Source organism: Triticum urartu, chromosome 7A, assembly GCF_056163025.1.
Source record: "Triticum urartu cultivar PI428250 chromosome 7A, HENAU_Tu73, whole genome shotgun sequence".
NCBI lineage: Eukaryota > Viridiplantae > Streptophyta > Magnoliopsida > Poales > Poaceae > Triticum > Triticum urartu.
Genome location: NC_141879.1, coordinates 399,404,101 through 399,431,475, shown reverse-complemented (window position 1 = coordinate 399,431,475; position 27,375 = coordinate 399,404,101).

The window sequence follows — 27,375 nt, the reverse complement described above, 5'->3', positions numbered from 1 at the left end:
GGAATTACACGAATTAAAAAACCAAGTTTCTCAATCTTTCCGGCCGAGTCACGACGCCCAGATGTTTGAATTTCACTCCCATCTCTTGCATGGGACCTAGAAATTCACCCAAGGACACACATGTGATTTTTCAAACAACTTTGGTGCACTGGAGCATGTTCTTGTAGTTCAAATTGGAATTACACCCATTAAATTCCCAGAAACTCAATTAATGTATAAAAAAGGCGAAACGAGCCTGGAATAATTCCAAAACTTAGCACGGTACTTATATTTGGTCTAATCTGGTTGTGTAAAAAATTAAGGCGGGAGAAGGCAGTGTACGTATATCGTTTCATACACGGAGGTGACACGTTCCCTCTCGGAACAACGAGCCTTCTTGAGGAAGCTCCGGTTTGCAAGAAGCTTACACCAAAGCTTGTCCCAATTTGGCTAAAAAAATTACTGCAGCATGTTTGTGCCATGTCATGAAACCATGCCAAGTTTCATGATTTTCAGGCGTGTTTTGGAATTACAGGAATTAAGAAACCAAGTTTCTCAATCTTTCTGGCCGAGCCACGACACCCATATGTTTGAATTTCACTCCAATCTCTTGCATGGGACCTAGAAATTCACCCAAGGACACACATGTGATTTTTCAAACAACTTTGGTGCACTGGATCCTATGCTTGTAGTTCAAATTTCATTATGCACATTAAATGCCCAGAAACTCAATTAATGTATAAAAAAGGCGGAACGAGCCCGGAATAATTCCAAAATTTAGCATTGTAATTCTATTTGGTCTAATCTGGATGTGCAAAAAATTAAGCCGGGAGAAGGCAATGTACGTATGTCATTTCCCACACGGAGGTGACACGTTCCCTCTCAGAACCACGAGCCTTCTTGGGGGAAGCTCCAGTTTGCAAGAAGCTTACACCAAAGCTTGTTCCAATTCGGCCAAAAAAAATTACCGCGGCATGTTCGTGCCATGTCATGAGACCTTGCCAAGTTTCATGATTTTTAGGCGTGTTTTGGAATTACAGGAATTAAAAAACCAAGTTTCTCAATCTTTCCAGCCGAGCCACGACGCCTAGATGTTTGAATTTCACTCCCATCTCTTGCGTGGGACCTAGAAATTCACCCAAGGACACACATGTGATTTTTCAAACAACTATGGTGCACTGGAGCACGTGCTTGTAGTTCAAATTTGAATTATGCACATTAAATGCCCAGAAACTCAATTAATGTATCAAAAAGGCCAAATGAACACGGAATAATTCCAAAATTTAGCACGATACTTCTATTTGGTCCAATCTGCCTCTGTAAAAAAATTAAGGCGGGAGAAGGCAGTGTACGTATGTCATTTCGCACACGGAGGTGACACGTTCCCTCTCGGAACCAAGAGCCTTCTCGAGGGAAGCGCCGGTTTGCAAGAAGCTTACACCAAAGCTTGTCCCAATTCAGACAAAAAATTTACTACAGCATGTTGGTGCCATGTCATGAAACCATGCCAAGTTTCATGATTTACAGCCGTGTTTTGGATTTACTGGAATTAAAAAAACAAGTTTCTCAATCATTCCAGCTGAGCCACGACACCTAGATGTTTGAATTTTATACCCATTTCTTGCATGGGACCTATAAATTCACCCAAAGACACACATGTGATTTTTTTAGCAAACTTTGGTGCATTGGAGCATGTGCTTGTAGTTAAAATTTCAATTATGCACATTAAATGCCCAGAAACTCAATTATGCATAAAAATGCCAAACGAACCCGAAATAGTTCCAAATTAAAACATGACACTCATGTACTAGTTGCATGTTCACTGTATGTAAATGTTCTAGCAATTCAAACACCATCCTTACCCATCGTAACAGCATTTTGTCTTTCAAAACATAATGAAAAGATCAGGTATACCACAAACAGTTTACTAGAAAGAATCATGTGGGATTCGATATAAAATATCTTGGCGCACCGTCTTGTCTGGCTTACGCAGGAAGCTTTGTCGTCTACAGTCCACCGCCCCCGCTTGAACCACACTTGCGTGCCAGTTTCTCGCGGCATCGAGCAAAAAAAATTGCCACCACGGAAATATCTATCTCTCCGCCCCCTCCCTCCTACCAAAAGCTACATTTCCACTGTTCCTCCTTGCTTTACAAGTTCAAACCTTCACTGCTGCTTACTGGCAGCTCAGCCTCCTCGCCGGCGACCCTTCTTCTTGCAGCACCGCCTCCTCGCCGGCTACCCTTCTTCTTGCAGCGCCGCCTCCTCGTTGGCGACCCTTCTTCTTGCAGCGCCGCCTCCTCGCCGGCGACCCTTCTTCTTGCTGCACGGCCTCCTCGCCGCCGACCCTTGGAAGCACAAGTGTTCCCTGGGTGATTTTGATAATTAATGTCAACATATCTCTTGTTGGACTAATGTTCTCACCTAGTATGTTTCAGATAAGTTCAACAATGGAGTGGCGTGGACTAAACGAAGTGGACCCCTCAAAATACTAAGAACGCATTTGGCTAAAGCTCAAGACTCTACATTTTACTTTTAGTGATCCAAGATCACATTGAGTCCATAGGAAAAGCCAATACTATTAAAAGGGGATGAGGTGTTGCTTAATGAGTTACTTGCTCAAAATGCTTAGTGATATGCTCCAGAACCCTCAACTACTTTCTCATATCCACATATGTCCCAAACAAAAAGTCAAACTCAGCCCCACCGAAATTTCCTACCTGGCGCCGCCGAGATCACTTGACATGGCCACTGCCACAAACCCTAGTAATTTCGGTCTCATCGATAGGGATCTCGGTCTCACCGAGATGGGATTGCAACCTCTCTGTTTCCCTTTGTAACGTTTCGTTCCAACCGAGATGAGCGATCGGTCCCACCGAGATTGCAATGCAAACTCTCTGTTTCCCCTTCGTAACGTTTCGGTCTAAACGAGATGAGCGAATCGGTCCCACCGAGTTTGCCTGACCAACTCTCTGTTTGCCTATTACCAAAATCAGTCCCACCAAGTTTGTGTAATCGGTCTCACCGAGATTACGTTATGCCCTAACCCTAATGGAATGGGTCCCACCGAGTTGACATGACGGTCCCACCGAAAATCCTAACGTTCACATTTTGAACTAAATTGGTCTGACCGAGTTTCATGATTCGGTCCCACCGAGTTCGGTAATTTGTGTGTAACGGTTAGATTTTGTGTGGAGGCTATATATACCCCTCCACCCACTCTTCATTTGTGGAGAGAGCCATCAGAACATGCCTACACTTCCAACATACATTTTCTGAGAGAGAACCACCTACACTTGTGTTGAGGTCAAGATATTCCATTCCAACAACATAAATCTTGATCTCTAGCCTTCCCCAAGTTGCTTTCCACTCAAACCCTCTTTCCACCAAATCCAATCCAATGAGAGAGATGAGTGTTGGGGGGACTATCATTTGAAGCACAAGAGCAAGGAGTTCATCATCAACACACCATCTATTACCTTTTGGAGAGTGGTGTCTCCTAGATTGGCTAGGTGTCACTTGGGAGCCTCCGTCAAGATTGTGGAGTTGAACCAAGGAGTTTGTACGGGCAAGGAGATCGCCTACTTCGTGAAGATCTACCCTAGTGAGGCAAGTCCTTCGTGGGCGATGGCCATGGTGGGATAGACAAGGTTGCTTCTTCATGGACCTTTCATGGGTGGAGCCCTCCGTGGACTCGCGCAACCGTTACCCTTCATGGGTTGAAGTCTCCATCAACATGGATGTATGATAGCACCACCTATCGGAACCATGCCAAAAATCTCCGTGTCTCCAATTGCGTTTGCACACTCAAATCTCATCCCTTTACATTCTTGCAACTTGCATGATTTACTTTCTGCTGCTCATATACTCTTGTCATGCTTTCTTGATATGTATTGTGAATGTTTAAACTTGTGCTAAAACTCCACTTCAACTTAAAGAAATTAAAAACTGCAACTTTTCTTACTAAGAGTCTATTCACCACCCTCTAGACACCTCTTCTCGATCCTTTCAATTGGTATCAGAGCTTTGGTCTCCATTGCTTTGGTTTAAACACCTTTGGAGGAAGATGGATGAGTCTACGTTGGGGATTCTTAGACATAGAGTGCATATACTTGATGGAGAGTACTTTCATGAGTGGAAAAATGAGATGCTTGAGATTTTCAATGAATATCATTTGAACAAGTACATTACTGGCCCTTGTGCACCTCATGTTGATCCCTTGCAACCTACTCTTGATGGGTCTATTGACATGATCCGTAATCTTAGAACTGTCAATTTAATCACTAGAGGTTTTCCCAGAAACTTGCTTGCTAGCTTGTCTGCTCTTGATTGTGCCTACACCATATGGAGATTCCTTGAGGAACGATTTCCAAACTATTCCTTGAAAAACTTAGATGATATTCTTCATAAGTCTATTGCCTTGAGTAAGATGAGTTCCAATGATCCCAAATTTGGTGATTGTTTATTTGAGCTTACTAATCTTACGAGTGCCAAATGAGATGTTGGGATCATTAGCAATATCATTTCCGAAGTCATTAGAATTCATAGAGATGAACATTGTTATGGTCATACTTCTATTGAATCACTCTCTCTAGGAATTTATCCACCACATGACGATGTTGGACATGGATACTATGATGAGGATGATGATAGTGAATATGATCTTGATGATGCAATGAGACACTTTGGTCTTATGGCTAATCTTTGCGGCTACATGGCTGGAGGAAAGGAATGGGTTCTGGATAGTGGGTGTACCGATCATATGACAGGAGACAAAGATATATTTCGTGAGCTTGCTGAAAACGATGGCCCTCGAAAGTATGTCAATTTTGGTGATAACTCAAAGGGTAAGGTGGTTGGCCTTGGTAAGGTGGCCATCTCACATGATAACTCCATACAAAATGTTATGCTCGTTGAATCTCTTGGCTACAATTTACTTTCCATATCAAGACTTTCTGACTTTGGTATCAATGTCCTATTTACTGAAGTAGATTGCCAAGTGTTTCATAGAGATAATCATAAAATGGTATTTACCGGTACACGTAGAGGTGATCTTTACATTGTTGATTTCACTAAAAAGTCTCAACCTAGAACTTGCCTAATTGCTAAATCCTCAAAAGGTTGGTTGTGGCAAATAAGGTTAGGTCATGTGGGCATGCAAAATCTTGATAATCTTATTAAAGGTGATCATATCCTTGGAATAAAAGATGTTATATTTGACAAGGATAGACTTTGTAGTGCTTGTCAAGCAGGAAAACAAGTTGGAGGAAGTCACCCCGTGAAGAACATTATGACCACGAGAAGACCGCTCGAGCTACTTCATATGGATCTCTTTGGTCCTAATTCCTACAAGAGTCTCGGTGGTAACTCATTTGGTCTAGTCATAGTTGATGATTTGTCAAGGTTTACGTGGGTGTTCTTTCTTGATGATAAATCGCAGGTCCAAAAGATCTTCAAGAACTTCGCTAAGAAGGCCCAAAATCAATTTAAAGTAAAGATCAAGAAGGTTCGCAGCGACAACGGAACGGAGTTCAAGAACGCAAATGTGGATACCTTTCTTGACGAAGAAGGGATTTCACATGAGTTCTCGACTACGTACACGCCTCAACAAAATGGAGTTGTTGAGAGGAAGAACCAAACTCTTATTGAGATGCCGAGAACGATGCTTGATGAGTACAAGACTCCAAAACACTTTTGGGCGGAAGCGGTTGCAACAGCCTGTCATGCAACAAATCGCTTGTATCTTCACAAGCTGCTCGGCAAGACGGCATACGAGCTTCTCACCGGTAACAAACCCCAAGTTGGATACTTTGGAGTATTCGGCTCAAAGTGCTACATTCTTGATAAGCATCATCGTTCTAAATTTTCTCCTAAATCTCATGAAGGTTTCCTACTTGGTTATGGCTCAAACTCTCAAACTTACCATGTCTACAAAAACTTCACCCGAAAGGTTGAAGAGACGCTAGATGTGAAGTTTGATGAATCTAACGGCTCACAAGTAGAGCAATTGCCAATTGATGTAGGAGATAAGGATCCTTCGAAAGCAATCCAAGACTTGTCTATTGGCAAGATTCGTCTAACGGATGTAAAGGAGAGTACCTCGTCCGTCCAAGTGGAAGCTTCTACCTCACGACAAGGTGAACCAAGAGTTGATACGGAAGCATCCACAAGTGGGACGCACCAAGGTGAAGAAAACGAGGAAGTACACCAAGATGAACCTCATCAACCTCCTTATCCACCAAGACAAGAGAAAAACAACGCTAATAATGAAGAAGGCCAAGAAGAAGGACAAGATGATGAAGAAGATGTTCCACCCCGACCCAAGCAAAATCTTTCACGAGTTCGAGCAAGAGTCTCAAGAGACCATCCCGTCTAACAAATCTTTAATGGTATTCAAACCGGGAGAATCACTCGCTCTAAAACTCGTTTGGCTAACTTTTGTGAACATTATTCATTCATCTCTACATTGAACGTATAAAGGTTGAAGAATCATTGGAAGATCCGGATTGGATAAACGCCATGCACAAAGAGCTACACAACTTAGAGAGAAATCAAGTGTGGACATTGGTCGAGAAGCCCGACAACAACCACAACATCATTGGTACCAAATGGGTGTTTCGCAACAAGCAAGATGAAGATGGTCAAGTCATCCGCAACAAAGCTCATCTCGTCGCCCAAGGATACACTCAAGTCGAAGGTATGGACTACGGTGAGACATATGCCCCCGTTTCTAGACTTGAGTCCATCCGCATCTTACTTGCCTATGCTAATCACCATGATATCACTTTATACCAAATGGACATTAAAAGTTCTTTTCTAAATGGTGAAATTGAGGAGGAAGTTTATGTTAAACAACCTCCTGGATTTGTCAACCCTAAGAAACCCGATCACGTTTACAAACTTCACAAAGCTCTTTATGGTCTTAAACAAGCTCCTAGAGCGTGGTATAAATGCTTGACCAAGTTCCTTATTGAGAAAGGCTTTGAGATTGGAAAGATAGATTCTACTCTTTTCACTAAAAGGGTTAATGGTGAATTATTTGTATGCCAAATTTATGTTGATGATATCATATTTGGTTCGACTAACCCTCATTTTAGTGAAAAGTTTGGGAAGCTAATGTCGAAGAAGTTTGAGATGTCTATGATGAGTGAACTCAAGTTCTTTCTTGGTTTGCAAATCAAGCAATCTAAGGAAGGCACCTTTGTTTCTCAAACAAAGTACACCAAGGACTTATTCAAGAAGTTCAACATGCAAGAAAGCAAAGGTATGAAAACTCCCATGCCAACTAGTGGACATCTGGATTTGACCAAGGATGGCAACCCGGTTGACCAAAAGGTTTATCGCTCTATGATTGGTTCATTATTATACATATGTGCCTCCCGTCCCGATATTATGCTATGTGTGTGCATGTGTGCACGATATCAAGCGGCCCCCAAATAATGTCATCTTAAGGCTGTGAAAAGGATAGTGAGATACTTAATACATACACCAAATTTTGGCATTTGGTATCCTAAGAGGTCCTCTTTTGATCTTGTTCGCTATTCCGACTCGGACTATGCTGGAGACAAGGTTGATAGAAAGTCCACATCGGGTACTTGTCAATTTGTTGGTAGATCACTTGTGTCTTGGTCCTCCATGAAACAAAACGCGGTATCCTTATCCACCGCTGAAGCGGAATACATTGCCGCCGGTTCATGTTGTGCTCAACTACTTTGGATGACCCAAACTCTTAAACATTATGGGATCAATGTGAAACATGTTCCATTGCTTTGTGACAATGAGAGTTCTACTAAGATTGCTCACAATCCCGTGCAACATTCTCGAACTAAGCATATTGAAGTTCGTCATCATTTCATTCGAGATCATGTTGCTAAAGGGGACATTGATCTTAAGCATGTTCGTACCGATAAGCAATTAGCGGAATTCGCCAAACCACTTGATGAGAAAGTCTTCTGTCATTTGTGAGGTGAATTTGACATCATTGATGCTTCAAACTTGGAGTAGGAACTCCATTTGGATACATGCAAGGCATGAGCCTATGACTAAGCCTTGATACTTCACTTATGATGATGATCATTTGTCTTGGATATTCTTGCACCCTTGCATGCTATCTAACCCTTGTAGGTACTTGGATGAATCTAAATCTAAGAGATTGCAACTCCCTTACAACTTTAGCAATCTCTACATCACCAAGTCTCTACACAATGGTGGTTGAAGACAAGGAAGCTTGGAACCCTTCAACATATCCTTTGACAAATTCTATATATCAAATTTCATTTGGTATCAAATTTCATGATTGTCATTTTGGATACACAAGTGTTCTTCCTTGCAAAACGAACCCACGTAGGTAGATGAACTCACTTCCAAGTGGTGCTCCCAACCCTTGATAAGCTACATCAACCTCAAGCAACCCACACAAGTTCAACTACATGACTAACATCAACACCACCACCCAAGGTATGTTATTCCATCTTAGAGAAGCTTTACCTCAAGTCATAGGTCAAAGCAACTCAACAAGATGTGAATACATCAAATGCTTAAACAAAAAATGGTAACCCCATTTTGAGCTTAAACGATGAGTGATGCGGAGCATCCCAAGGTCATCCCCATGGACCTACCATCGTCTCACCAAGTGACTAGCGGACCAATGACACGAGCACGTGCAAGAGCTCTCGAAACTAAGGTGAACTCACTCCTCTCCGAACTACCACTTACCATGCATGAGAATTGGCTACTGCCTCAAGGGGAAACCCTATGTGTGATCAGGTGCTTGGAGGAAGGCCATGGACCAACTACATTCAATGGACAAGACGGTGAGGACGCCAAGTTCACGGGACAAGAAGAAGAACTGCTCGAAGTCCCTAGGCTCCGGACAACCGACGAACCCCGGACGTCCGATGACCTCCAGGCTCCGGACGTCCGGCCCTCTCCGGACGACCGACACTTCCATACCCGAGCCAAAACTATAGATTTCTGAAGCGCTACAGACGACCAACGACCTCCAGGCTCCGGACATCCGACCCCGGCCGGACGTCCGACCGAAGTCCACCCAAGCCGAATCTACGGACGTCCGATAGGCACCGGACGTCCGGACCCTCGCGAGCCTCCGGACGACCGGTGACTCACGGACGTCCGGCGCCTATGCACTGCCATGTGTTGGGCCGCAGCCCATGTACCCCCTTTTCGCCCCCTTTTACACGAAGACTATATATAGACCTCTCCCTCCTCCTTTCTAGGTTAGCATTGGTTTAGCTCATTTGAGAGATAGAGCATTGCTCATCCACATTGGATCTACTCCTCGAGAGAGACCGCGGCCTCTTCGGAGAAGATCCCTTTGGATTCAAGACCTCCTCGCGGAGAAGAACATCAAGACCTCCTCACGGAGAAGACCGGCTACCCTTGTATCGTCCCTAGTTGACCGTGTACCGTGTGAACTCTTATGTATCTGAGGATCTAGCACATGTGTGACTATCTTGTGTTGGTTTAGTGATTCTCCCGTGTTTTCTCTTGTATTTCCCCTTGTGTTTTCCCTCTTTTCCCCCTCGTGTTCCTCGTTTTCTTCGCGGGATCCGCTCCTTTCATGAAAGATCGGCTGATTAGGGTTCTACCCTACATCATCTTGGTATCAAGAGCCACATTGATCACGATTTTAGAGCCTCCCCGTTGGGTTGCTAGCCTAGTTTTGTTGTTTTTGTCCCAAATTCGAAAATTCCCCACAAAAATAGCCCCAAATTTTTTTGTGATTTGTTGGTGTGTTGAAATTTTGTTGGATTTGATTCGTGGATTTGCTTTGTTTTGAGTGGATCTAGCTTTTCCCCCTTGTCTCCACCCTTTCCATCCACAAAATCCTCCAGATTCGACGAATTTCCACATCTCCACCACGAACCCTAGCTGTTCATCCCATGCCCAAAGTTCTCCCAGGAACCGGACATCCGACCCCTACCGGACGTCCGACGACCGGACGACCGGCCCCGCCCGGACGTCCGACGAACCCTGACGAAACTGATTTGCTTCCAGTTTTAGTCACCACCACCACCCCACATTGCCGCATACGCACTCCTACCACCTATATACCCTCACCACTTCCGCATACCACCACCATTTCTTACCCGTTTCATACTCCGAGGCGTGTTACCACTTCGAGCTTTGAGAATTTAAGTTGCGGTTCTGTATCCTTTCGTGTTTCGGCTATCTAGGTACGGTTCGACATCAACATCACCGCCGCGCATCTTCGCCACGGATGCATCATCAACAACGACCACCTCGACTACATCTTGGTATTCATGATTGGATCACTGTCATCCGTTCTTGCTTACGGACGTGGAACCAAAGAATGGTAACCTCGTCTTGGTATCGTGATACATCATTCTTGCCATTACATTGATAGCCATCATAGCCTTACTCCTTTGCATTGCTTACCCATCGAGACTAGCCATTGAGTATTGCCCACAACGAGACTTGTGCACGTTAGTGAGCATACTTCCCATGGCATACATACATCATTGTTGCATATATTGGTATCATCTCTTGTGTCACAAAGTTGTCATCGCATACACAATTGCTATCTTGGTTCGTCAAGCATTGCATGAGAAAAGAGCTCAAACAACAAAGAGCCAAACAAGCTTTTAAGCAAAAGGGAAAGATAAGCAAAGAGCTTTTAAGCAAGAACCATAGCATCATACAACATTAAGATTGTCATACTCGATCATCTTGGATCGCATCATAGAAACACCTTGCATATAGCATACTTGGGATAGAAGTCGTTGCATTTTTGCTAAGTAGGTTGTGCACAAGTTCTTGTATCCGCCTATTGTGCAATCGTGCTAGCGTCTCTCTAGTGTTGTGAAACAAGAGCATTTTTGTGGATTCCACATTTTGGATAATCCTTGGTTGCACGACCCCACTTATCGTTTTGCGTGTGTGTTTCCGTGTACCTTATATGCTTGGTTTACTTGTTACATTGCATCTTGCGAATCTTTTCCAACATTATTGAAGCTCACTTACAATTGCATCAAATTTTGTGCCACCATCCTAACCAAGCTCCACCGTAAGCTTTTACTTGTGTAGGTGTGAGAAACAGACAAGAGCTAGTACCAATTGTGCTATTTCCTTGTCCTACATTGGAGTGATCATCGATCCACTTTCAACTTCGGTCAAGGTACATTTGGTATTCGTTCTTTTCTATTTACCACTCACATTTGTCTTAGAATGATGGATAGGCCAAGTACTTCTATAAACCCACTCTTCATTGAGCACGACGACGACATGAACTCCTACGTCACCAAGAGCCACCTCTTTGGTGCACAACGTGCTTTGCATCAAGAGCAACAAGAAATGAGTGAAAGCATCGACAACCTCACCGCCGACTTGCGACTCTCCGAGCAACGTACAAGGGACTACTTAGACCACAAGCTCGACGATCACAAGCAAGAGAATGACGCAAGGATGGACGAGATTCGCGCTTTGTTGCTCAACTGCTCTTCTTCCACTTCGTCTTCATCAAGAAGGACTCGCTCAAGTCTACTGTCGGTGTCAAAACCGGTGGATCTCGGGTAGGGGGCCCGAACTGTGGGTCTAAGGCGGATGATAACAGGAGGCGGGGGACACGATGTTTACCCAGGTTCGGGCCCTCTCGATGGAGGTAATACCCTATGTCCTGCTTGATTGATCTTGATTATATGAGTATTACAAGAGTTGATCTACCACGAGATCGTAGAGGCTAAACCCTAGAAGCTAGCCTATGGTATGATTGTTGTTGTCCTACGGACTAAACACTCCGATTTATATAGACACCGAAGGGGGCTAGGGTTACACAAAGTCGGATACAAGGGAGGAGATCTACATATCTGTATTGCCAAGCTTGCCTTCCACGCCAAGGAGAGTCCCATCCAGACACGGGACGGAGTCTTCAATCTTGTATCTTCATAGTCCAATAGTCCGGCCAAAGGATATAGTCTGGATGTCCGGAGACCCCCTAATCCAGGACTCCCTTAGTAGCCCCCGAACCATGCTTCAATGACGATGAGTCCGGTGCGCAGATTGTCTTCAGCATTGAGGGAGTCCTGGATTAGGGGGTCTCCGGACAGCCGGACTATATCCTTTGGCCGGACTGTTGGACTATGAAGATACAAGATTGAAGACTTCGTCCCGTGTCCGGATGGGACTCTCCTTGGCGTGGAAGGCAAGCTTGGCAGTATGGATATGTAGATCTCTTCCCTTGTAACCGACTCTGTGTAACCGTAGCCCCCTCCGGTGTCTATATAAACCAGAGGGTTTAGTCCGTAGGACAACAGACAATCATACCATAGGCTAGCTTCTAGGGTTTAGCCTCTTCGATCTCGTGGTAGATCAACTCTTGTAATACTCATATCATCAAGATGAATCAAGCAGGACAGAGGGTATTACCTCCATCGAGAGGGCCTGAACCTGGGTAAACATCGTGTCCCCTGCCTCCTGTTACCATCCGCCTTAGACGCACAGTTCGGGACCCCCTACCTGAGATCCGCCGGTTTTGACACCGACATTGGTGCTTTAATTGAGAGTTCCACTGTGCCGTCACCGTAAGGCTTGATGGCTCGTTCGATCATCGGTAACGATGCGGTCCAGGGTGAGGTTTTCCTCCCCAGACAGATCTTCGTATTCGGCGGCTTCGCACTGTGGGCCAACTCGCTTGGCCATCTGGAGCAGATCGAGAGCTACGCCCCTGGCCGTCAGGTTAGGTTCGGAAACTTAAACTACACTACCGACGCCGCGGAGACTTGATCTTCGATGGATTCGAGCCCATGTCAGGTGCGCCGCACGATCGCGACGAGCGTGTTTAGCTCTGCCGTCAGACAGTGTTCGGGAGATCACACCTACAACTACTCCGGTCTTCAATCTGGAGCAAATTGCACCATCCGAGGACGGGTGGATAGACCCCGCCATGGAGGCCGCACTCTCAGTGGCGATGGAGCCGGATACTGACTTCACCCCTTACGAGAGCCATGTTGCTGAACCACTGGATTGGTCTCCGGCCACGGACTCCGAGCAGCCTACGCCCATTCCTATTGAATCCGATTGGGCGCCGATCATGGAGTTCACCTCCACGGATATCTTTCAGCACTTACCTTTTGGCGACGTGCTAAATTCATTAAGGTCTCTCTCCTTGTCAGGAGAACCTTGGCTGAACTATGTTCGGCTAGAATGGGATGCGGACGACGAAGAAATTCGCTCCCCACCCACCACCCACTTAGTAGCCACTGTCGATGATTTAACCGACATGCTCAACTTTGACTCCAAAGACATTGACGGTATGGACGACGATGCAGGAGACGAACAGGAACCACCGCCCACAGGGCGTTGGACCGCCACCTCATCATATGATATATATACATGGTGGACACCCCCAAAGAAGACAATGGCGATGAGATAGCGGGGGATGACCCCTCCAAGAAACAACCCAAGCGCTGACGTTAGCGGCGCCGCTCTAAGTCCCGCCATAGCAAAAGTAGTGATACCAGCACAAGAGACAATAACACTCCGAATAGTGCCGAAGACGACAACAATCCCCTCCAGCACGATTTAGAGCGGGAGAGTGAACAAGCTAGCCCTCCAGAGCAGGCAGCAGATGGAGAATCGGAGGAGGACAATTACATGCCTCTCTCCGAAGACGTGGTGAGCCTCGAAGACGGAGAATTTATCGTGCCTGAGGATCCCGTCGAGCAGGAGCACTTCAAGCGCAGGCTTATGGCCACAGCAAAAAGCTTGAAGAAAAAGCAACAACAGCTTCAAGCTGACCAAGATTTGCTAGCAGACAGATGGACCGAAGTCCTTGCGGCCGAGGAATACGAACTCGAGCACCCCTCCAAGAGTTACCCAAAGCGCAGGTTGCTACCTCACCTTGAGGAGGAAGCATTAAAACCTACATCACCAGTGTACGATTTGGCTGACCGCCCACCTCGTGGCCGAGCCAGAGAGGCGTTTCAGCCTGCACCCCGCCGCCACAAAAATACCAAGGCCCGGGGCAACACACGGGACCTGCGAGACGTATTGGAAAGTAGGGAAAAACATGCAAGGTCGATATACGGGTCAAAGGGGCACGCGCCAACGTGCTACGATGACCGTCATGCCGGATACACTAAAAGTAAATCCGGTTGGGCCGAACACAGCAGACAAGACTCATACGAACTGCGTCGTAATATAGCCCGGCACAGAAGTGTCGCACACCCCCTATGCTTCACTGATGAAGTTATGGATCACGAATTCCTGGAGGGTTTTAAACCCGTAAATATTGAATTGTATGATGGTACAACAAATCCTGCTGTATGGATTGAGGATTTCCTCCTCCATTTCCACATGGCTCGTGGTGATGATCTGCATGCCATCAAGTACCTCCCACTAAAACTCAAAGGACCAGCTCGGCATTGGCTGAATAGCTTGCCGGTAGACTCCCTCGGCAGTTGGGAGGATTTGGAAGACACATTCCTTGACAACTTCCAGGGCACTTATGTGCGACCACCGGATGCTAATGACTTGAGCCATATAACTCAGCAGCCAGGGGAATCGGCCAGGCAATTCTGGACACGGTTCCTAACCAAGAAAAACCAAATTGTTGATTGTCTGTATGCAGAGGCCTTAGCGGCATTCAAGCATAACATCCGTGACGAGTGGCTCACCCGGCACCTCGGCCAGGAGAAGCCGAAATCTATGGCAGCCCTCACGATACTCATGACCCGCTTTTGCGCGGGCGAGGATAGCTGGCTGGCTCGCAGCAACAACACATCAAGGAATCTGGGCACTTCGGATACCAAAGATGCCAACGGCAGACCACGCCGTAATAGACAAAAGCGCCGCAACAACGGCGATAACGCCGATGATACGGCAGTCAATGCCGGATTCAGAGGCTCTAGATTCGGTCAGTGAAAAAAGGCATTCAAAAGAAGTACTCCGGGCCCGTCCAGTTTGGATCGCATACTCGATCGCTCGTGTCAAATACACGGCACCCCTGATAAGCCAGCCAATCACACTAACAGAGAATGCTGGGTGTTCAAGCAGGCCGGCAAGTTGAATGCCGAAAATAAAGACAAGTGGCTGCATAGTGATGACGAGGAGGAGCCCCGGCCGCCGAACACAGGAGGACAGAAGAGGTTCCCCCACAAGTGAAGATGGTAAACATGATATACGCAACCCACATTCCCAAGAGGGAATGGAAGCATGCACTAAGGGACGTCTAAGCGATGGAGCCCGTCGCCCCAAAATTCAACCCATGGTCCTCCTGTCCGATCACCTTCGATCGCCGGGACCACCCCACTAGTATCCGTCATGGCGGATCCGCCGCATTGGTCCTAGACCCCATCATCGACGGATTTCACCTCACTCGAGTCCTTATGGACGGCGGCAGTAGCCTGAACCTGCTCTATCAGGATACAGTGCGCAAAATGGGTATAGATCCCTCAAGGATTAAACCCACCAAAACCACCTTTAAGGGCGTCATCCCAGGTGTAGAGGCCCATTGCACGGGCTCAATCACACTGGAAGTGGTCTTCGGAGCTCCGGACAACTTCCGAAGTGAGGAGTTAATCTTCGATATCGTCCCGTTCCACAGTGGCTATCACGCACTGCTCGGGCGAACTGCATTTGCAAAATTCAATGCGGTACCGCATTACACATACCTCAAGCTCAAGATGCCAGGACCTAGGGGGTCATAACAGTCAATGGAAACACAGAACACTCACTCCGCACGGAAGAGCATACTGCGTCCCTCGCAACAGAAGTACAAAGCAGCCTTTTTAGGCAAACCGCCAATTCGGCGATACAGCCCCCGGGCACCGTCAGGCGAGTCCGGAGTAACCTGCAATAGGATCGCCTGGCACGTTCAGAGCTCGCCTAGCAATCCGTCCCCCGTCCCAGTCCCAGTCAAGCGACGAACTCCATGCCGCACATACATAATTATGCACTGAAAATACCATGGGCATAGGCGGGGGCACGATCAGGGCATGTCCCGTAATGTGGCTTAACCGCCCTAGGGGCTGCATACCTTTATCATTTTTTCTCTTTCAGGACCTTACTCTCTGGAAGCCCTTTCCGGTAGTATGATTGCCGGACACATTACGGGAAGGAACAACCAAGGAGGCAAGAAGCTAAGACATACAAGGGAACCCCCAGGTGGTCTCTGATAACAATCAATATACCCGCTTTTTACTTCCCATACGTAGCTTGCCCTTGGATAGGACATGTCAAATAGTCCTATTCTTTGCTTATTGCACTACTTGTATCAGTACGCTCGACGTATTATTTAAATAAAAATGCATATCATTAGTCTATTATTGCATTATCCATCTTTTTCGTATATGTTCATTTCGACAACTTGCACCCGTACATTCTGGTACGTTCAGTACGCCAGGGGCTTTCCGTTTACCCCATAATACAGCATGAGAAGTCCGAACACTTTCGACAGTGCAGCACCCAAAACTTATAGTATTATATGCATCAGCTCCGAATCATGTCTTGGGTCAATAGTTGGGTTTGCCCGGCTCCCATGTTTTGGTACCTTACGTTCCGCTATATCGGCTAAGGTAGCGCTGGGAGAACTACTGCGATTGCGTCCCAGTTCTTCCAGACGAGCACCTCCATAGAGAAAGCCAAAAATTGACTGTCATGATAAGGCGAGAGTTGGTCGCTGTTCGAGAGGTCTCAAGTCCTTAAAGACTTTTTCCGCTTTGGGCAAGGAGTCGGCCTTTCCCGACTTAGGCGTATATAGTTCCCCAAGTTCGGCCTTCAGAATACTAGAGGCTTTGCCAAAATTTAAAATTGTAGACTTTTATGGCTAAGTGAGAGTGATAAAGCCTTATAGTCCGTTTGTCTGGTTCGTTGTGCTAAACACCTCCCTCGAAGGACCCAAAATTGGGATAAAGAGTGCTCAGGTTTATCCCGAACACCCCAGTACTAGGTACATGGGGGCAGAAGCCGACGACTGGCCAACTCTCAGATTTTATAAACGGTCGCACAGAAGGTAATATTTTAAATTCAAAAAGTGTTGCATAGCGCAAATGAACTCGTTTCACATTACAGGATCACATGAGCATGTTCATTCAAAAAATACATCTCTGGCAGATTCCTTCGCCACAAGGCGGGAACCCTTCAGGACACTGTCATAATACATTTCGGGGCAGCGATGCTCCTTGCCCTCCGGTGGCCCCTCCACTAGCTTTACGGCGTCCAGCTTCGCCCAGTGCACCTTCGCCCGGGCAAAAGCCCTGCGCGCACTCTCGATGCAGACGGACCGCTTTATGACTTCAAGCCATGGGCAGGCATCCACAAGCCGCCTCACCAGACCGAAGTAGCTACCAAGCAGGGGATCGCCAGGTCACATTCGGACTATAAGACCCTTCATGGCTTGTTCGGGCGCCTTGTGAAGCTCGGTCAGTTGCTTCAGCTGGTCATTCAAGGGCATTGGGTGTTTGGTCCCAGTATACTGAGACCAGAACAACTTTTCCGTCGAGCTCCCCTCCTCGGCTCGGTAAAACTCTGCGGCATCCAGTACACTGCGGGGAAGATCTGTGAACGCTCCTGGAGAGCTCAGAACTCGGTTAAGTCAAAGGAAAGTTTCCTTCACATGCTTGCTTTGCATAATGAATGCCTTACCCGCTGCTATCTTCTTCACCGCATCAATCTCCTGGAGGGCCTTGTGGGCCTCAGCCTTGGCGCTCCGGGCGCTTTCGAGCGCCTTCGCAAGCTCGGACTCTCGCGTCTTAGAGTCAAGCTCCAAGGACTCGTGTTTTTTGGCGAGAGCCTCGAGCTTTTGCTGCACCTCGCCTACCCGGGCTTCTTGCTTTTCCCGCTCAACGCGCTCCTTGGCCGCTTTGTCTTCGGCCTCGGACAGCGCCTTCTTCAGGGTCGCCACCTCGGTCGTGGCCCCTGGCAAATTCATGATGATTCTATTACTTTAAAAAGCAAAACAATTTCTAATGTATAGACAAGGTATTGCTTACATTGGCTCTCCTCGAGCTGCTTCTTGGTAAGGCCGAGCTCGTCCTCGGACCGCTCCAGGTCCTGCTTCAGTGCAGCGACCTCCGCAGTATGTGCGGCATCGGCCAACGGTGAAGCCTGCACGTGCACACAGACATATTTTGATTAGACTCCTGAGTCATTATTTGATCCTCTATTCGGCCTTTCTTCGCGAACGCCAAACAAAGCATCAGGGGCTACTGTCTATGCGGTAATATATTCCTATATTTTGATTGCTTACCTGAAAGCCTGTTAGGAGGCTGGCACAAGCTTTGGTTAGTCCGTTTTTGGCGGACTGAACCTTCTCAACCACCGCACTCGTGATAGTGCGGTGCTCTTCGTCGATGGAAGTGTCGCGAAGCGCTTCCAGCAAGTTGTCCGGTGCCTCTGGATGGACAGATGCCACCAGCACGGGCGGCTTGCCCCCCTTAACAGGGGATCGCCTGCCGGAGTTCGGAACCATTGAAGGTTCCGGCGCAGTGTTCGGCTGGGGGCCGAACTTGGACCCCGTGGGAGTCTTGCTCCCTTTGCGCCCAGGGTCCGGAAGGTCGCCTTGAGGCGCCCCCAGGACCACCTCCCCTCGGCTCGGTGCCTTTTGAGACAACACCTCGGCGTTGTCCGTAGGGAAAGGGGTGGAGGCGGTCGGAAGTGAATCACTATTCATATCCGACAATTCCAAAGAACCGTCCGATGAAGATACGTCGAGACGAGCTCGGGACGGACTGCATAATCATATTCAGCGTGAGGAGAAGCAGTGCAATAAAACATACCATGAATTACTATGGTATCCGGATACTTACAACTTCGCCAGGGGCTTGTCCCTGGGTAACCACTCGTCGCCGCTGTAGGCGGCCGTCGTGGAGCAGTCCGGAAGGAGGGTCCTTCCCTTCTTGGAGCCTTCAGCCTCCCCGGTTGGGGCGGCCTTCCTTTTCTTGTCTCCCCCAGCTGGGGGGAAAACTTTTCTCTTCCTCCTCCTCATTTTCATGGGAGGAGTGCGCTTCGGAGTCATCGGATGATGAGTCCGATATAACCTTGCGCCGGAGACCCTTTCGGGTCCCCATGACCTTCTTCTTGGCCTTCTTCACCGGCACCTCGTAAGGCGCCGGAGCCAGCATCTCCGTTAGGAGAACGTCTGCAGGATCTTCAGGTAGGGGGGCTGGGCAATCGATCTGCTCCGCTGTCTTTACCCTGTCCTGTTAATGACATGGAAGCTTAGATCCCTCACACGATTAAACTGGGGCAAATAAATATCCTATGAGATATAAAAACTTACCGGATTGGCATGGCGCTTTACGCTGAGTCCGCGTGTGACGCCCCAAGACCAGAGCTTCAGATGCCTTCCAGGGTTTCCGGGTTCCGTCGTGTGATTTGTTTGGTTCATTGCATTCATCTTTGCATCGTGTGCATTGCATCATGTCATCATGCCATCATGTCATTTCTTTTTCTTAACTCAACTAAATAAACCGTATGGGTCTTCGATCCATTTAAATCGAGGGAATTCTCTTGTGTTTTCTGTTTATAACATATTAAAGCCTCTCAATACTATTAGGGGGCTATAATAAAATTATTCCATTTTTTTGGAATTACTTTTAACACACTTGCAATTTGATTCCATGCCTCTTATGCTTCAAGTTGCACCTCCAAACTTTGTCAACAATTCTTTTCCCATTTATCGAGGCTCCTCCTAAATTCTCAATATTTTTGGACCTACCGAATACCCACTTCTTATTCAAACTCATTTGGATTTAAATTCAAACGAGTTCGAATCAAATCTTCATGCACACACTCACTTCTATTTTCTTGGATCAAGCTCATTTTTGGGAGTCAGGGAAATTATCCGCGTGTCCCACTTCTTTTCCTAACCTCCTTTTTCTTTTCTTTCTTATCTTTGTTTTGTTTTTCTTTTCTTTTCTTTAGAGTGAGAGGGAAAGAGAGCCCAACCCAACCTTGCAGCCTTGCTCTCCTCATGCCCAGCCGGCGCCCTCCCCAATGGGCCGGCCTTTTGGCCCACCTAATCCTACCCTAGGCCCCGATCACATCTAACCCCCATCTCCCTCGCATCTTCCCTCGCGCCGCCAGGAGACCCTCATCTCGTTCCTCTCCTTCTCCCCTCGCGCCGCCAGTCCCGGCACCCCATCTCCCTCGTCTCCTACTTCACGCACCAAAGAGGAATTCGTGCGACGCCGCCCCTGCTCCCAGTCTTCCTCGTCGGCCTATCCTCTCCTGTATGTCATTCCCGATGCCGGCAAGCCTGCGACGCTGCCGCCGAGCTCCACCCGGACCATGCCGGCCTCTCCTCCTTCTCACGCGCCCCTGCTGGTTCCTCCCCTCGCGTCCCCGAGCTCGCAGACCCCGCGCGCCCCTGCGGGCAAGTTTGTCGGAGACCCACCAGGCTGATGCTCCCCTGCCTCGTCCTCGGCGCCTTGTCCCCGAGCTCCGAGTTTTCCTGCCTTGCCACCTCCCTCTTCACTCCCTATTTTTCCTTCCTCACCTCACATGTCCCTTCCCCTCTTTCTCTAACAGGAGCCCCGACGCTGATGCCATGACCGCGCCGCTGCTGTCGAGATCCCTCACCCTGGACTTATCCATTTTTGGCGTCCGCTCGCGCGGCCGTCAGCCGCGTCGCCGGAGGTCCTCGTCGGCTCCCCATGCTGTTCCTGCAAGGCCTGCAACCATTTTTGGCCTACTTTGCCTCAGCCTCGACCGAGAACGAGCATTGCGGCTGCCTGCTCGATTCGCACGCACGCACGGCTTCCACGTTGACCGGGTCTCTGCGTGTGGCCAGCCGGCCATGCCAGGCCCAGCCGCTGGTTGACACGACCCCTTTTGTTGGCCGCCAAGACCGCCTGGGGCTGCCTTGTTTTGGTTCACCAGGTTCCGCACCGAAACATCTTCACGGTCGACTACGTTTTGCAGTCCCGACCTGGACCACAAGTACCATGATGTCCGTCGATCACCATGTACCCCTTCCGATACGCGAGTCCCTCGAAGGTCCACCGATGCCTAGTACGACTACAGGACTGGAACGAAGTACCACGATGACCGTTGACATGTACCACTACACCGCACCGAAACGTCAAGACCGTCACGGATATTGCCAAGTATCACTTTGGTTTCGGAACGCGACGAGTACCACGACTATCCTCGAGGACATTGGTTCGATCAGGTTTGACTACAACGTGTGTACAACTACCGCCGCCGTGATTTTCGACAAGACGTCGTGTGCCTCTACTTCCACTACGACTGTCGCAAGAACGGGACCGGAAAGTCTGAAGACCCCAAGTATCACGACACCGATGCCATGAACGTCTACGGAAACTCATGCAACGATAAACATGTACCTCTACCGTCGACCCTAGAGCGTGCGAGAATGACTACTTCCACTACCGCCGTCGCGAGAACGTCTACTTCCTCTACTGTGCACCGAACAAGAACTGTCCCGCTTGCACGCTTCGAAGGTATAACCTCGAGACGACGTCCATGAATGAATGCTTGTGATGTTTGAGATGCTCGTGTTTGCACCGTGTCCAAATTGCCACTCGTTTTCTTTGTCACCAACTCGTGGGACACCCGAAATCCGGGAGCGCCCCACCATCTTTTGCACGCATCCGCACACTTCTCCTTTGCATCGGTATCTCAATTGAGTTACTGGAACCGGAACGCTGCCGTGGCACCATTTTCGTTATCGTTGCTGTGGCACCCCTTTCCTTTCCACCACGGTGACAAATGCTTCATAATGCTCTTGTCAACTTTTAATAAAAAATTGCATAAAGTTGTTCATGTCATCCGCATCATGATAACAACAACTAAAATCTTTAAAATTGTTGTTGCATTTTGCCATGCCATGCTTCATTAAACCGCACATGCATCATACTTGCTTGTGCATCATGCCATGATTATGTGATGGTTGTTTACTATGTTGTTTGCTTCTTTCCGGTGTTGCTTCTTCGGGTTAGTTCCGATAACGTCGCGTTTGTGAGGATCCGTTCAACTACGTTTGTTTGTCTTCTTCATGGACTCATTCTTCTTCCTTGCGGGATCTCAAGCAAGATGACCATACCCTCGAAATCACTTCTATCTTTGCTTGCTAGTTGCTCGTTCTTTTGCTATGCCTTTGCTGCGATACCTACCATTTGCTTTATCATGCCTCCCATATTGCTAAGCCAATCCTCTAACCCACCTTGTCCTAGCAAACCGTTGTTTGGCTATGTTACCGCTTTGCTCAGCCCCTCTTATAGCGTTGTTAGTTGCAGGTGAAGATTGGAGTTTGTTCCTTGCTGGAACATGGATATTTTGTTGGGATATCACAATATCTCTTATTTAATTAATGCATCTATATACTTGGTAAAGGGTGGAAGGCTCGGCCTTATGCCTGGTGTTTTGTTCCACTTTTGCCGCCCTAGTTTCCGTCATACCGGTGTTATGTTCCTTGATTTTGCGTTCCTTACATGGTTGGGTTATAATGGGGACCCCTTGACAGTTCGCTTTGAATAAAACTCCTCCAGCAAGGCCCAACATTGGTTTTACCATTTGTCACCTAGCCTTTTCTTTCCCTTGGGTTCTGCAGACTCAAGGGTCATTTTTATTTTAACCCCCCGGGCCAGTGCTTCTGTAAGTGTTGGTCCAACCCGAGCGATGTCCGGGGCTACCAGGGGCAACTCTGGGCTGGCCTACCCGACGTCTGGCTCATCCGGTGTGCCCTGAGAACGAGATATGTGTAGCTTCTATCAGGATTTGTCGGCACATCTGGGTGGCTTTGCTGGTCTTGTTTTACCATTGTCGAAATGTCTTGTAACCGGGATTCCGAGTCTGATCAGGTTGTCTTGGGAGAAGGAATATCCTTCGTTGACCGTGAGAGCTTGTGATGGGCTAAGTTGGGACACCCCTGCAGGGTTTTGAACTTTCGAAAGATGTGCCCGCGGTTATGGGCAGATGGGAATTTGTTAGTGTTTGGTTGAAGAAAACCTGAAACTTATTTTAATTAAAATGCATCAACCGCGTGTGTAGCCGTGATGGTCTCTTTCCGGCGGTGTCCGGGAAGTGAACACGGTGTTGGAGTTATGCTTGAACGTAAGTAGTCTAGGATCACTTCTTGATCATAGATTCTCGAATGTGCTTTGCCTTCTCTTCTCGCTCTCATTTGCGTAAGTTAGCCACCATATATGCTAGTGATTGCTGCAGCTCCACCTCATACCTTTTCCCTACCCATAAGCTTAAATAGTCTTGATCGTGAGGGTGTCAGATTGCTGAGTCCCCGTGACTCATAGATTACTTCCAAAACCAGTTTGTAGGTGCCAATGATAACCTTGAAGGTGACGCAACCGAGGTCAAGGAGGAGCTCGATGAAGATCATGTTCGTTATGTTGTTTCGTTTCAGTTGATCAGTAGTGGAGCCCAGTCGGGGCGATCGGGGATCTGTAGCATTAGGGGTGGTCTTCTTTTATTTTGGTTCCTTAGTCGGACCTTGATTGTATCTAGATGTTGTAATGCTATATTCATGTATTGTGTGAAGTGGCGATTGTAAGCCAACTATGTACCTCTTTCTTATTCAGTACATGGGATGTGTAAAGATTACCCCTCTTGCGACATTGCCTACAATGCGGTTATGCCTCTAAGTCGTGCTCCGACACGTGGGAGATATAGCCGCATCGTGGGTGTTACAAGTTGGTAATCAGATCCTTCCCCGACATAGGAGCCCCCTACTTGATCGAATCGCTGGCGTTGTTGAGTCTAGAAAAAATATTTTGAGTCTTTTTAGGATTATATATGTTGGAGAGTGGGGTTGTTTTTACTCCTCAGTCCCTTCGTCGCTCTGGTGAGGCATCCTGACGTACAGTTTTGACTCTTCTCTTCTCAAATTTCACTAAAAAAATTAGGATCACGCGGGTATCTTGGAATCGTTTCGATGGTTTTGTGACGAGAACATTGTTCTTGGTGCCTCCTGACATTTAGGGGTTGTGGCAGTGTCCCGGGGAGTTGAGCTCCGAGGTGTTGTCGTCACAATTTTATCATTGCAGTTTTGGAATACCTGAGTTTTGCCAACATCGAAAATCTCCTTTATGCAGTTGTTGGTGAGATAACCTCGAAGCCACCCAGTACTGGAGCGGGAGTTTGGGAGTATTGCCATAACTCGTATAACGGATGCTTTTCGAAGGTTGAGGTAAACGATTTCCGAAGGTTTCTTGGTTATGTGTTGAAGGATGGATACAGCTGGATGTAGGATTTGTTAGTTTTGGGTGAGATATTATGCTTCCCCTGTATCCCCAACACCTGATTGCATAACCGGAAAGTTTCGGGAGTTTATAAGTGGGAATTCAAGTAGCTCTTAGGATATCTTTCCGACAGATGTATGATATGAAATTGGGGTTCGACGTCTAGTGGTCCGCCTATCCACGGTTGGTTTTACAGTGGCCTCATTGTGTCTTAAAGAGTCCTTGGCTATGCTGACTCGGGGACGCTTCGTATGTCATGTGCACTGGCTTGTACATGATGGTGCTGTACGATCGAGCCCGTGTGGGCCCCACCACGAAAACTTCGGACGAAATCTCTATCATATGTTTGTTCCGGCTTATTTTGCAAGCCAATCCTTTGTTTTGCTTTTGAGTTGTGGTATTCGAGTTGCTTCAATGTCAAGTGTGGATTCCATCCCTTGTCTAAGCAGTGTTCTCATATTTCTATGTGAATACCAATCTTTCTTAATCATCGAGTTTGTCATGTCAATCCTTGTCAACCAACTTGTTTCTCTTCAAGTGGATCCGATCATTTCAACATCAGCAAGATCAATTATCAGTTCTTCTCAACGGTGTTCATTTCATTCGTCCCAAGCTGCCTTTGTTTTCCCGCCCACCCACCCTTTTTCTTCAAGGACTAAGATTCTTTATTCAACTATCCATTTTATTGATGGGAAGTCTCTCCATTCTTTTCCGTCAATGTTCCTACCCGGTGGTTCTCATGAAGATGCTCTGCTAGTTCAATATTCTCCATTATTTTCTTCTTCGGTGGATTCAACTCAAGATTTGTCGATCATATCCTTTAATCGTTTCAAATGCTTACTTATGACGGTGCACCCCTAATCATTCACCTCTCGTTATTCTTTTGTTCCGGAGTGCTGAAGATATCTCAGGAGATGCGTGTTTTCATTCCTAATCCGTTCAAGATATCTCGAGGTTGTTATCTCATTCAAGCTATTTTATTCAATCGGCGCCAATCTTCCTTTTCAATCGTCAATGGTGTTTTCTCTTTAGTGGGCCCTAACCCACAGGTCTTTTCCCAGGATCTTACCTGACTCTTCTAATTCTCCCGGAGCTTTTCAAATTCATCTCAAAGTTTGACGTAAGAATGAATTATCATCAGTCAAATGTCTTTTCTCCAAGATTCGGTCAAATTCTTTTCATCGTTGGTTCAACCTTTCTAATTGTCATTCCGGAGTGTCTCAACAATTCATGGTGGTGTTTCTCATCGTCATTCTCAACATTTGAAGATCGAAGAAGAGTTTTTTCCTCCATATCTTGCTCCATTCTCTTCAAGATTCATGGTTCTAGCTTATTGCCATTCTCTCATAATTGTTTTCAATTGTGAGAATTCTTTCCACCTATCCGGAGCAATTCAGGAGTCTTTTCAGTTTGATTTCCTGGAGCCCATCATTTTAGAAGACTTATTCATTCTCAGACTTCAGCTCTCATTCTCCAAATCTTACCGGTGCATCGTTTAAGTGTTCTCTAATCAGCTTGCCATCTCTTCGTTCCCATATATTTAAATTCTTTCAAGGATCTTCGTTTATTTGCTAATCCTTCCCGGTGTTTCTTCATGTTTTATTTGTTCTTTTTCAATTCTTACGGTGGTTTGTTGAAGATTTTCTCAAGTTTGCGCTATATCTCTCTTAATCCTTTCTACGAGAATAAGTAGTATGCCAAATCCGTTTGCTCGTCATCAATTAAATTGGTGAAGGATACGCATAACATAATTCTTATTTTTGTTCATCCAAATGATTCAATTCCTGTTTCCCGGAGTGGTTCATCATATCACATTCTCGGTTTGAGATGCTTTATCTTTTCTTCCGGCGTTCCAAGTTTCCACTTTATCTCGTTGCGAAGATCCATCTAAATCATTATAAGGCTTCACCTTGTGTTTTCAACTTCTCCCTCCTTTCGTTTGATCATCCTTCTGTTACCGGAGTTCTTCATGGAGGCTCTACATGTTGGTTCATCAAGGATTTAATTCCTTCTCGAAGTGTTCATCAAGATTCTTTTCAGAGGAGCTCATGCATTCTTTATCTTGCAATCCGGAGTGCAATTCTTTTTACCTTATCTTTTGAGGTGGTGTTATGTCATTGTTGACAATTTCCCTTCATGTTTCATGATTCAAAAGTCGTCAGGAATGAGATATTTAAACCCATCAATCTCTTCATTGGAGTTATCTTGTGTCATGTTTCACCTAAAGCCTTCCCTAAGGATTCTTGCTATTTATGGTGCTTATAAATGACCCAAGTTCTTCATTTATCCTCCCGGTGAAATAAGTTTCTCGTCTCCTTGTTCTTATCAATCCAATCTTGTTTTCGTTAGTGGCAGAATTTCACCTTAAGTTTTGAGATGTTTTCATAAGCCCACAAGCAGCCTTTTGTTTTTGTTGTTGATTTTTCAACAACTCCGTTTGTAGGATCGAAAATATGTCTAGAGGGGGGTGATTAGACTACTTGACCAAATAAAAATCTAGCCTTTTCCCAATTTTAGTTCTTGGCAGATTTTAGCTATCTTAGCACAAGTCAAGCAATCTCCACACAATTCAAGCAAGCATGCAAACGAGTATATGAGCAGCGGAAAGTAAAGCATGCAACTTGCAAGAATGTAAAGGGAAGGGTTTGGAGGATTCAAACGCAATTGGAGACATGGATGTTTTTGTCGTGGTTCCGGTAGGTGGTGCTATCGTACATCCACATTGATGGAGACTTCAACCCACGAAGGGTAACAGTTGCGCGAGTCCACGGAGGGCTCCACCCACGAAGGGTCCACGAAGAAGCAACCTTGTCTATTCCATCACGGTCGTCGCCCACGAAGGACTTGCCTCACTAGCGGTAGATCTTCATGAAGTAGGCGATCTCCGTGCCCTTACAAACTCCTTGGTTCAACTCCACAATCTTGTTGGAGGCTCCCAAGTGACACCTAGCCAATCTAGGAGACACCACTCTCCAAGAAGTAACAAATGGTGTGTTGATGATGAACTCCTTGCTCTTGTGCTTCAAATGATAGTCTCCCCAACACTCAACTCTCTCTCACAGGATTTGGATTTGGTGGAAAGAAGATTTGAGTGGAAAGCAACTTGGGGAAGGCTAGAGATCAAGATTCATATGGTTGGAATGGAATATCTTGACCTCAACACAAGTGTAGGTGGTTCTCTCTCAGAAAATGTGTATTG